Here is a 10,699-nt window from a genome sequence, read left to right on the forward strand (position 1 = left end):
TCTGGCCAGACCTCACCATCACCCAATTTATAAGTTGGCCACCATTGATTACAGTATCTTTTCCTCCTTTCTTTTGTCATCGGGTCGCCTCCAAACTTTTCCCAGTTCTTCAGAATACACTCCAAAGGACTACAGGGAGGGGCACTCGTGGAGTGGTTTGATCCCATAATTTTACTTCTACCTGTACCTGTACCAATTTTTATACCTGGGTGCACCCCGTGTGAGCGCAGCTCCGACAGCCCCCTGCTGCCACGCGTCTATGCACACCCGCTTCACGAGAATAAAGAACCAAAACCCACCTTGTGTCTGTGCTCGGCTCTGGCAGCCCTCTGCCGCCACGCGTCTGTGTGCGGACAAACTTCTTATTTCGTGGAAAAACCAACCGTAAAAAGGTGACACTTACCAATCCAGGAGTTCACCCCCCTTTCGCCCTTGTACAAATATCTCTGTGAGCGTTGCACCGTTGAGGCACTCACCGCCTCGATGCAGGAGGAGACCCGAAGGAGTCCCCAGTCAACTAGTCGGCACGCGCTGGAGTCCTGTCTGATTTCTCTCCTCCGCCGGGGACGGCAAGACGATCCGGGCAAGGCTTTACGGCCGTCCCGTCTGGGGTGCCTAAAATGTTGTCCCAAAGAAGGGTTCTTTCACCCGGTGTGCAATGAGCCGAAAACACACAGAGTCGCGATATTTGTTTAATTCATTTCCGCGCAGAGGTGGGTGCTAGGTGGTAATTCCACAAAGCTAGCACACCTGATTGCTACACAGCTTACACTTTACAACAGTTTAAGCAACAGTTAGCAGCATAGTTTACAACTACATGAAGTCATCCTTACTCTTATTGCTTCTGTTAGGTCTCATCTTCATTTGAAGTCACAGCATCCTCTTTTTCTCCTGCGCATGCTCTATGGGGAAGGGGCTTTGATCAGCAGGGGGCTTCCCTGCTTGTGGGTGGGTTTTTTATTATGCCAATTAGGATAGTTCACCCGCAGTTCAAGTAGGTCTCTCCTGTTTTATCAACTGTTTTTGTTCTCTTCAGGTTTATTTGGGAGCTTCCTGATCTGCTTGCCTTATAGTGTTGTCTTGCTCCTTCCTTCAAGGCCTTGTTCATTGTTAACTGGACATGTGAAAGACTGACTAATACCCTAGGCTCCTTTTTTTCCATACCTCCAACACTACCTCCGCCACAGCAGCACGGTCCCTGCCCTTGAAGCTCTCCGAGGGGACCACAGAAGCTGTAAGCAAGATGTTTTCTCTGAAGGCAACCTTGCTTTGAGGTGTCTTTCTCTTCTCACCTTTGCTTCTCAGCACCTCTTTCTTGGCCTGCTGTGAAGCTGCAAAGCTCTCCTCCCCCTTTCCGAGAGGCCATGAGTTGAGCTGAGGTACAAGGAAAGTGCTAGAGAACACTTCCGGGTGGCTAATGAAGCTTGCCACAGGTGTCCTTCTGGACTATTACAGCCAGTAAGTCTTTTTCTCCAGTTCTGTGGTGCTATCCGCAGTCCCACTGAGCAGGCACAGGATCAGGGCAAGTCAGTCCACCCACAGAAAGAAACCCAGGGAGCTCTATGTAAAGTCTCTGCTGTCCTGCTTGTCTTGACTTGGCTGGCACCGGGACGTCCCCCTGAGCAGGAATGCGGTCTCCCAGCGAGGGCTTCTTGACTTTTCTGCAGGGAAAAAGGGCACGCTGCGCGCCAGAGACACCTCGAGCGCCTTCTTCTATGGCAGACTACCTGGAGGCTCTCAGTGTCACCCCACGCTTGGAAAAAAAAGAGGAACTCAGGTTCGAGCTCTCATCTTCGGACATGTCTTTTCTGAGACCTCCTGCAGGAAGAGGCTCCCCCCCACCCATTCCCACCTCTGGAGTGACTTTGCTGATGGACGAGGCCCTGAGTTACACTCGCCTCCTGCACTCAGAGCCAGCAAGGGCAGCTTGGCCACACAGGAGTTTCTCAGGCCACTAGGGAGCAGCTTACTACTTTGAGAAAGGTCCCAGATGTCTGTCTACAGAAAGCTGTGAAAAGGAGGCATCTTTATAGAAATACCTATTGAGCCCAGCTGTCACGGCGGGCTCCTCCCCCTCCTTCATGCGCTCTTCCTCCTACCCCCCAGCCTGACCTCTCCATACACAGCACATGGGCAGCGGCTGCGCATGCACCAACTAAAATCCGCCTAGTATGCAAATATGCAACAGATCCTCGGTCAGTGACTAATAGCGGGCTGAAACTTTGCCAGCTTTGCTAAGTTGCCTCTCTGATTGACTGTGCACATAATCCTTAGGCACAAACCGTTGACCAAGTCGGGGACTAAGGCTGGATCCAGCCGCACCTAGACTCCTCTGAGAAGCAGTCTGGACAGCCAGGGGCTTCATTCTGAACCTCGTGACTCAACGGGAGGGTCTCCTTGACACTTTTATCTGAGCCAGTCCTCCTTGTTAAATCACTGTCTTGCTGATGACTGAACTTTGTTAAATCACTGCCTTACCTCTTTAAAGCATGTTGCTGCTTCTCTCTTAGGAGTGAAGTGCCTCACTCCTCACTCATCTCTTTGGAAGCATGCCAGCCAGAGGAGAAGCACTTACACGTGGGAATTCAATGTGAGCAGGCTCAAGGGAGAGGGAAAGACTAAACTTCACCACGCCTCAGCCAAGCAGAGATGCTGGGAAGGAAAGGCTGCAGGGCCTACTGCTTCCACAGGGATCAGTCCCGCCCTGCCTCAGAGAGATATAGCGCAGCTGCCACAGCCCTCCTGTTCAGCAGAGCTAAGAGCACCTGCCAGCTCACGCAGGGCTCATGCCTTTGAAGCTCTCTGGGGCCTTTCCCCACATGTACCCACTGCAGTACGTCCCATCTGGCCCACCTTCTGCTACGGCATGCTGAACCTCGGCCCAGGAAGCAACTCCAAGGCACACACGACCCACTTTCACTGCTCATCTCCAGCCAAGTCTTCTCCAGGAGGTTGCCAGAGTCTTCACAGACTTGGAGGCCCTGCTTGAGGCACAGCAGGCTCTCCTCTTCATTACCCAGCGCTGGGAGAACGTAGACTTTCAGGTGGTAGACTCTGGGGTAGAAGACGGGGCTTCTAGAGCACCGAGAGAAAACTTCTTCTGCAAGCTGCCGAGAAAACAAGGGAGATGCGCGTCAGGAGAAGTCATGGAGCCTGGCGATGGCTTGGCCCTCAGAAGGGCACCAATTCCCCCCCCCTCCAAGAGAAAAACCAGCCACAAAGAGACAAGGAGTGCACAGCTAGCAAGGCTGAGATACCACACAATTCTCTCCTGAGCCCTGAGACCTCATATGGAGCAGGCATTTCAGCAAGGCTCCCTAGGCATGGCTGTGCTAGTCTCTTCTCCTCTCTTGCAGATCACTCCAATGAGTGGGCAATTTTCACATGCCCACAAAGACCGCCTTCCCCGACTGCCTTCTCTTCCACCTCTTGCTGACACCCCCTGGGACAGCACTCTTTTGCCACGTTCCCCTCTAACCCACTACACTCTGGCGCCACCCTGACTCCATCCCGTCGGGCCTCCTTCTGCCTCCACAGGTCAACCCACTGCTGTTTGTTAGCAACACAGCTTTCTCTAGAGTGCCCTCGCAGCATGCGCCTCCCCTTCCTCCTCCTCCCTCACCCTGAGAGCCCTGGCGCAGCTCTCACGGGCCCTCGCTGATGCGTGCTCAATCTCCTTTTTCAGCACCAGGCTATGGCACTCCTGGAGCCGGCTGCATGCTTGGGGGGCCAAAATGGAGGCAGCAGTTCCCTTCAGCAGCCCCTTGGCCTTTCCAAAGGGCTTCTGGAAGTTGTCCCACTGCCCAGGCCTTGCAGACCTTCATCGTCCATGGGGAAAAAAAAAAAAAAGCCCCCTCCCCCCACCCCCACATTTTGTAGAGAGGAGGAAGTAATCAAAAGGTCTCCGAGGCTATAGCCTCCAGCCCCAACCTGGCTTTCAGAGGAAATGTATCCTCCAGGAAAAGGAAGTTATCAGGGACGTGTTGCGGCGGGTGGGGTGTCAATTGCAGTGGGTCATAGCTCCTCTTGCTTAGCCTCACTCAGAGCATCGCCCTCATGCTGTCGTTCCCTCCCCGAGCCCTTGCACTTACTCAGCATTCGGCCTGCATCGAGACAGACCCTCGCCACTCCTCGCCTAAAGTTCAAGGGGAAAAGGAAAGCTGTGGCCAAGGGCCACCAGAGTCATCCTTCCCTGGCCGGGCTCCACCACAGCACATCCAGGAGCTCCTTGCCACCTTGCTCACAGTGCGCACCCTCCCGCCTCCCCTGCCCCTTTCACCACAGCGCCCCACAGGCGGCTGCCTTGGTGGACATGGGACAGGAGCATGTGACAAGCCCACAGCTCACAACTTCCCTGCCACAGTCACGGCCTCGGCTCCTCCCCACTCACAGCAAGGCTCTAACTTACCAAAGAGCCAGGGACAAATACAGTCCAAGCAGCATGCTGCTCTGCGACTTGACAACGCAATTGGCTTCCTTCTGCTCAGCAAAGCTCCGGCACTCTTCAAAGGACTTATACTGCCACCCTGGAATACAAACATCTCTCAGAGGAGCACTGCCTCCCTCCCCGGCCTTGACTTGCCTCAAGCGTTCGTAGCAGCAGAAAGCTCAAGCACAGCTGGGGAAGGTCTTGGCAGATAAACCACTCAGAGAGCCAGCAAACCTCACAGCAAGGAGGCAAGGGCTGGCCTTCTACCCTAGCGCCTTGGGGCTACTCAGGCTCCACAGAAATGCCCTTGAAGGCAAGGGCAGACTACATCAGGAAGGGAGAAAAGAGGACTCTCAACTCCCCGGACAGCATTTTCCATTGCAAAACCAGCAGCTTTCTAGCCCTGGACAGAGGCATGCTGCCAGTGATCAGCAACAGCAGTGACTCCGTAGCACAGGCTCTCAGGTGCCTCCTGCATCTCCTGCACATCCCAGCACTGCTAGACCAGCAACCCAGCTTGCACTTGCTTATGACCTCTGAGCTTCCTCTTCCTCACATCTCTCCTCCACTTACCCCTCCAGGCCCACCTCCTGCTGCTCTTGCCCACACTCTCCCTTCCCCTCTCCAGCCTCTCCTCCCTGCTAACCTCTCTCTGCTCGCCTAGCCTTCTTGCCGGCATCTCATCACAAACGGGTCACTCAAAGCACTGCTCCCAAGCTCAAGCACCTGCACTGCCCTCCAGCAAAACAAAGGCTCTCAGCAGCACCACCAAGAGCAGCTGCAGCCCTCACGATACAAGCCTGCTTTTTTACCCACAGGCATGCTTCCCTCGAAAAATTGTGCACGTGCCACTCTCAGGCTCTGTCGTTCCCGTTCTACCCAAACCTCGCTGCTTCGTGCCTCGGTCTTGCTAAGACCTTTGCATCAGCTGAAGGCTGGGCTTAAGTCTCAGCAGGCTGGGGCCTAGATGCCCGCGACCAGGTATGAATTGCCTCTTCCTTCCCTCCGCATCCTGTTCTGCTTCTTACCCTGCCTCCTGAGGAAGGGAGGAGTCTTTGTTCTTCTCGCGACCCCCCCGGAAGGCATCCAATCCCACCCACCAGGACAGCCCGCAAAGCCTCCCGCTCACCTTACCTCCCCTTTGAGGCTCAGGAAGGTGGCTTCTTCAAAGTACCCAAGCACATTGCCTTTTGCCTTTCTTAGCCCCTGAGTTCCTCAGCACCTCTGCTTTGTTCAGGTTCAGGAAGGCCTTTGAACAAGCACACAAAGAGCAGCTGAGTGTCGCTGCCAAGCCTGCCCCCAGCCCCATCGTTCCCTGTTGCCTCCTGCATCTCTCTGAGGAGGCCCTGCACCTGCCCCGGCGATCTCCAGCCTAACACAGTCACGCTGCCTCTCCCACCACGGGCACAAGGGCTCCTTCGCACCACCTCCCTGCAGGTGCGCCTGGTGCAAAGGGCCTGCTTCACTGCCCTGTGTCTCTTGCCACAGGAGAGGCAAACAGGAGGCAAACTCTGCTTCTCAACCCCAGCCATTCATCCCCGAGTCCCCACAAAGGCACACCCCCAGGCATGCCCTATTGCAGTGGGCCAATGGGCCTGCCCAGGACAAGGCAATTCAGAGGACTCCACGGGCAGGGGCCTCCGGTCAGCAGAGCAACTCACCAGGTACTTGCTGGAGACGTGCAAGTAGGCAGCCGCATGCTCCAGCAGATGGGAAAAGGCTCTGGCATCATTGCCCGTTGCCAGGTGGTGGTGAGCCAGGGCCACAAGCACCAGTTCCACAGCGGCCTTGCAGTTGCACAAACACACACTGTGCATCCCTTCGGTCTTGCTGGGCACCTTATGCATCCATTCGCTCTTAGCCAGAAACCACTCTGCCGCTCTAGTCACAGACAAGATCCTGGAGAAAAAGGACATCAAAGAACGCACCAGCATCACCAGTGCTGGTCATTCAGACAACACTAGTGGCACGTCCGAGCACAGCACGAGGCCACATGCACGCAGGCATCACGCGGGGGCACTGTCTTTCACTGCCTTCCCAGGCATGGTGAGCGAGCTCGGCCAGTTATTCCTTCTGCCCCACACAACAGTGACCTGCACCCCGTATTTCCCCGTGGTGTTCCAGGCTACAATTGACACCATTGACTCCTGAGTGGGCTGGGGCCACCCATCCGCACGCTCTCTTCTCCCTGGGCTCCTTCCTCCCTTATCTCTTGCCTTCTCTCCTCGCTCCAGACCTTTGGCTCTCCCCTAACAGCAAGCAAAGCCAGGACAGCTCACTCACACCGTTGCTTTTTGACAAGCTTCGTTTCTTGCCATTGCAGTGATGTCGCCCAGTAGACTGGGCAGCGTGACGAGCCCCGGGGCCCCAGAGCACAGGGACAGCACGCTCAGGCACGGCACAACTGGGACGAGGAGCAACAGCTCCCCTTTCCAGCACCGGCAAGCTATTTGCTGGGCTACACCTGTAAGAAGGAAGCATGAGCACAGAGCCTGTTGGGGCCTTTGCTCACCCTGCTCGCGAGCAACACTGCTCTTTTAGGCAGGCAGAGACACAAGCTGGCATTGCTGCCACCTTCCACAAGGCCACCCTCCTCCCAGGGGCTGCTTTGCCCCTGCACACCTCACACCACTGCTCTCTAACAGATAGCAAGCCGGGCCTGCTCCACCCTAAAGTGACCATCATCACTGTGAGCCCGCTGGCTTCCTCAGCCATGCTCATCTCCGCAGACATCTCAACCCAGCTCCCACCCAACACACCCGCTCTTTCCTAAGCTGCAGCCCACAGGTGCAAACTCCACTTCTCTCCTCTGCACACCCTCAGCCTACTGCCTTCACAATTCATCATCAATACCTTCTCTCCTCACTCCAAACTCTCCTCCAAGAAGCTCTTCTCTTTCCTGCAACTCTTTCTCTTTCTCTTTCCTTCTCCTCTGAACAGAAAGCATTCGGTTAAACACCTCCTTGCCGCACACCGGGGCAGAGCTGCTTCCTGCCATTCTGCAGCAGGAAGAGGACACGAGAGCCACAGGGGCTGACGGCAGCTCCCTTCCCGGCCCCTTCCCCTGAGATCTGCCTTCACTGTACAGCTGCTGTCGTGTCCAATCCCCTTCCAGACAGTCACACAGGTCGCTCTCCCCCCACCAGCAGAGCTGGGCCCAGCAGCAGCAGCTCCCAGGCAGGAGCCTTTCCCAGCAGAGGCTCCCCTGCAGGACAGCTCCTCCAGGGCTGGCCCAGCCCCGCCGTCCCCTACATGCTCACCACACATGGAAACTGCAGAGCTCTTCCAGGAAGCCAATCCCTTGTGGGCCCCAGGGAACAGGCCTGGAGTCAAGAAACCTGACTTTTGCACCACCAGCAGTACACTGGCCACAAGGCTGCCCACAAGTTTCTGGTCATGGTTACCTCACCCTGGAAGGCTCCCAAAAAACCCCAGGAAAGCCATGCCCAACCCCAAAGTGCATGTAACAGTGGTCAATTCCATGCCAACAGTGAGTGCATGTGCTTTGCACACGAGTGAGTACTGCAGTGAGTGCATTACTGCTGGCCCCGGCCTGCGCTCTGCTGCAGTTGTGCAGCACCTCTGTCTGTGCCACGTCTTCTGCCTCTGCGAGCCTGACCTGGAGCAGCACCTGCCCGCTGGGCTTCCTGGCCTGCCTTCACACCTGCCTCGTCACTACAGGCTTGCTGGCTGAGCCCTGCACTCTGTCTGACCTGACCACCCTCTCGGGGCCCTGATCTGCACCCAGCCGTACCACTCTGCATCCTGGCTCCTGTGCAGAGCAGCCGGCTCCTCATGCTGCCAGACAAGAAGACCATCCCCTGCTCCCAGAGAGGTTGTCTACACTGGCCGGGGGAACCACACAGGCATGGCACGCACAGGCCCTGGTCTTTCACAACTGCTATGTCAGGCCATAGCAATAAATGCGAGGGAAGGACCAAAGAGGGCAAAAGCACACCTGCCACAAGTCTCTGCACTCCAATGCACACAGCCTGGAAACAAGCTGGAGGAACTCAGGCTCTGCCTGTGGTCACGCAGCAGCAGCATCCTTGACGAACGTGGGCTGGCGTGAGACCGCTCACCCAGCTGCAGTGCTGCACCAGATGGCTACAAACTCAGCAGCAAAGACAGCCAGGGAGGGCCTGCCTTTCCTCCTCCGGAAAACTCCTGCTGCTCCTGAAAAGCTGCTCCTGACAACAACTGGTGTTTTAACAGCTCCAAGGGTTTCCTGCAGAACAGGCAGCATCCGACAGGGGAGGTTCCTGAAGAGGCTGAGCAGTCATGAAGGGAAGGAAAGTCTTGTGCTGCCCGGAACCATTCCCAAGAAGCTGGTGGGAAGGGGAAGTCAGAAGAAAGAGTGGTGGGAAAACGCCCTGCAGGAAGGAGAGCCACCTCCCGGGTGGCCTGGGCGTGCAGCCAGCAGGTCGAGGGCAGTGGGGCTGCCCCTCTGCTGGGCACTGAGGAGACCGTGCCAGCAGGGCTTGGTCCCAGCAGGGGCTCCCCAGCGCTCCAGCACACGCAGGGACATCCGGGAGCGACTCTGGCAGAGGGGGCCCAGGCCGCAAAGGGGCTGGAGCACACAGCCCCCGCGGGGAGGCCAAGACCACCTCCCTGGCGCAAGAGCAGCTCTTCCCACAAGTAAGCTCGAGGGCCCACGCAAAGGAGGCCAAGGAGAGCAGCCTGCAGCCCCATGGTCCCCTGCCCACGGGGGCACCCTCCAGCCCCCACCATCCCGCTGCGGGGCACAGCCAGGTAGGGCCCCCACAACTGGGGAGCGGGTCAGGTGTGCCGTCACCACGGCCTCCCCGTGTCAACAGTGACCTCAGCGCCACTGTTCCAGAGCTGTTAAGAGGCCGGTGGTGGGACACGACCCGGGATCGCGCTCTCCACTCCTGCCTGCCATGAGCCAGCCAGAGCGACTGTGGGCCAGGAGGAAGGCGGCGCTGCGCATCAAGAGGAAGGTGGGTGCCACCGTCTGGGACCGCCGCGCCGCCCTCCTCCAGAGTGCCCCAGCCGCCTCGGAGCCCGTGGAGGAGGAGGAGGAGCAGCCCATGGAGGTGGACCCCGCAGAGGGGCAGCTTGCCCTGTACCTCGTGGACCTGCCGCAGGGGCCAAAGAGGAGGAGGAGGTGCTAGCCCGGCAGGAGGCCCCCCGCTGACCACCAGCTGCGGCACAGCCCCCAGCAACACCAGGCTGCTGCCAGCACCCAGCCAGGGGGAGCTGAGCCCACCAGCCGGGGCACGCCGAGGATCACTGGGCCGCCCGTCGCCTCCTGGACCGCCCTGGACTGCCGGGCACCAACATCTGCCCGGCAGAGACAGGGCCCACCGTGGGGACACATCCCTCCCACGACTCCCCTCCACCTCCACTGCGGGACGGAGACAGCGCCCGGGAACAGCTCCCACCACCCTGCCACAGCTCTGTTTAGGCTACAGGTTAGGTTATAGGATAGATTTTTTTAGGAGTAGGAGTATTATAGCATTTAGCATTCGGGTTACTCTAGGAGCATTAGGGTTCTTAGTGTAGGGTTGGTTAGCCTATTTTTAGTGTGTAGTTGTTGACAGTTAGTTACAGTTAGGTAGAGGATTCTTAGTTCACAGAGAATATTCTATGTGTAGGGCACAGTTTATTATCATTATTATCATTAGGTAGAGTTATTACTTCTGTTCTTTGTAGTATTACAGTTATTAGTTATAGGCATTATTCTTAGTTATAGCTTTAGTTATTCTTCTTCCTCCTTGTACGGTAGTTCATGGTATAGGGTAGCATTAGGCTAGGTAGCTTCGCGTTGGTTACAGTAGTCTTAGTGTGTAGTTAGTCACAGTTCCAGTAGTCTTAGGGCAGTTACAGGAGTCTTAGTTCACAGTTAGTTCGGTCCTCCTCAGGGTAGAGGTAGTGTCTTTGGAGCCACAGCGAGAGAGGAACGCGCAAGAAGGGAGGGACTAACCTGGGCCAGACCTTCACAAAGGCCCTGCTCCCAAAAGGTCCTGCAGCACCGAGGCGGCAGCACTGCCACCAAGCACCATCATGCGCACACATGCACGGGGTCCCAGGGCAACTGGGCTCAGTCAGCTGGGCTACGAGGCAAGGAAAGAGTGTGTCTGTGCACAGCTGCTTGTCGGACTGGGCCCCCACAATCAGACTCTTTCCCACTACGGAAAAGCAGCAGGACTCTGGCATCTCTTGCACGACACGACATGACATGAGGGACTTTCACCAAACACGTGTCTTAATGCCAGTGTCTCCAGGTGCAGGAGAACGCCCCATGCA

The sequence above is a fragment of the Struthio camelus genome, chromosome 21, assembly GCF_040807025.1.
Source record: "Struthio camelus isolate bStrCam1 chromosome 21, bStrCam1.hap1, whole genome shotgun sequence".
NCBI lineage: Eukaryota > Metazoa > Chordata > Aves > Struthioniformes > Struthionidae > Struthio > Struthio camelus.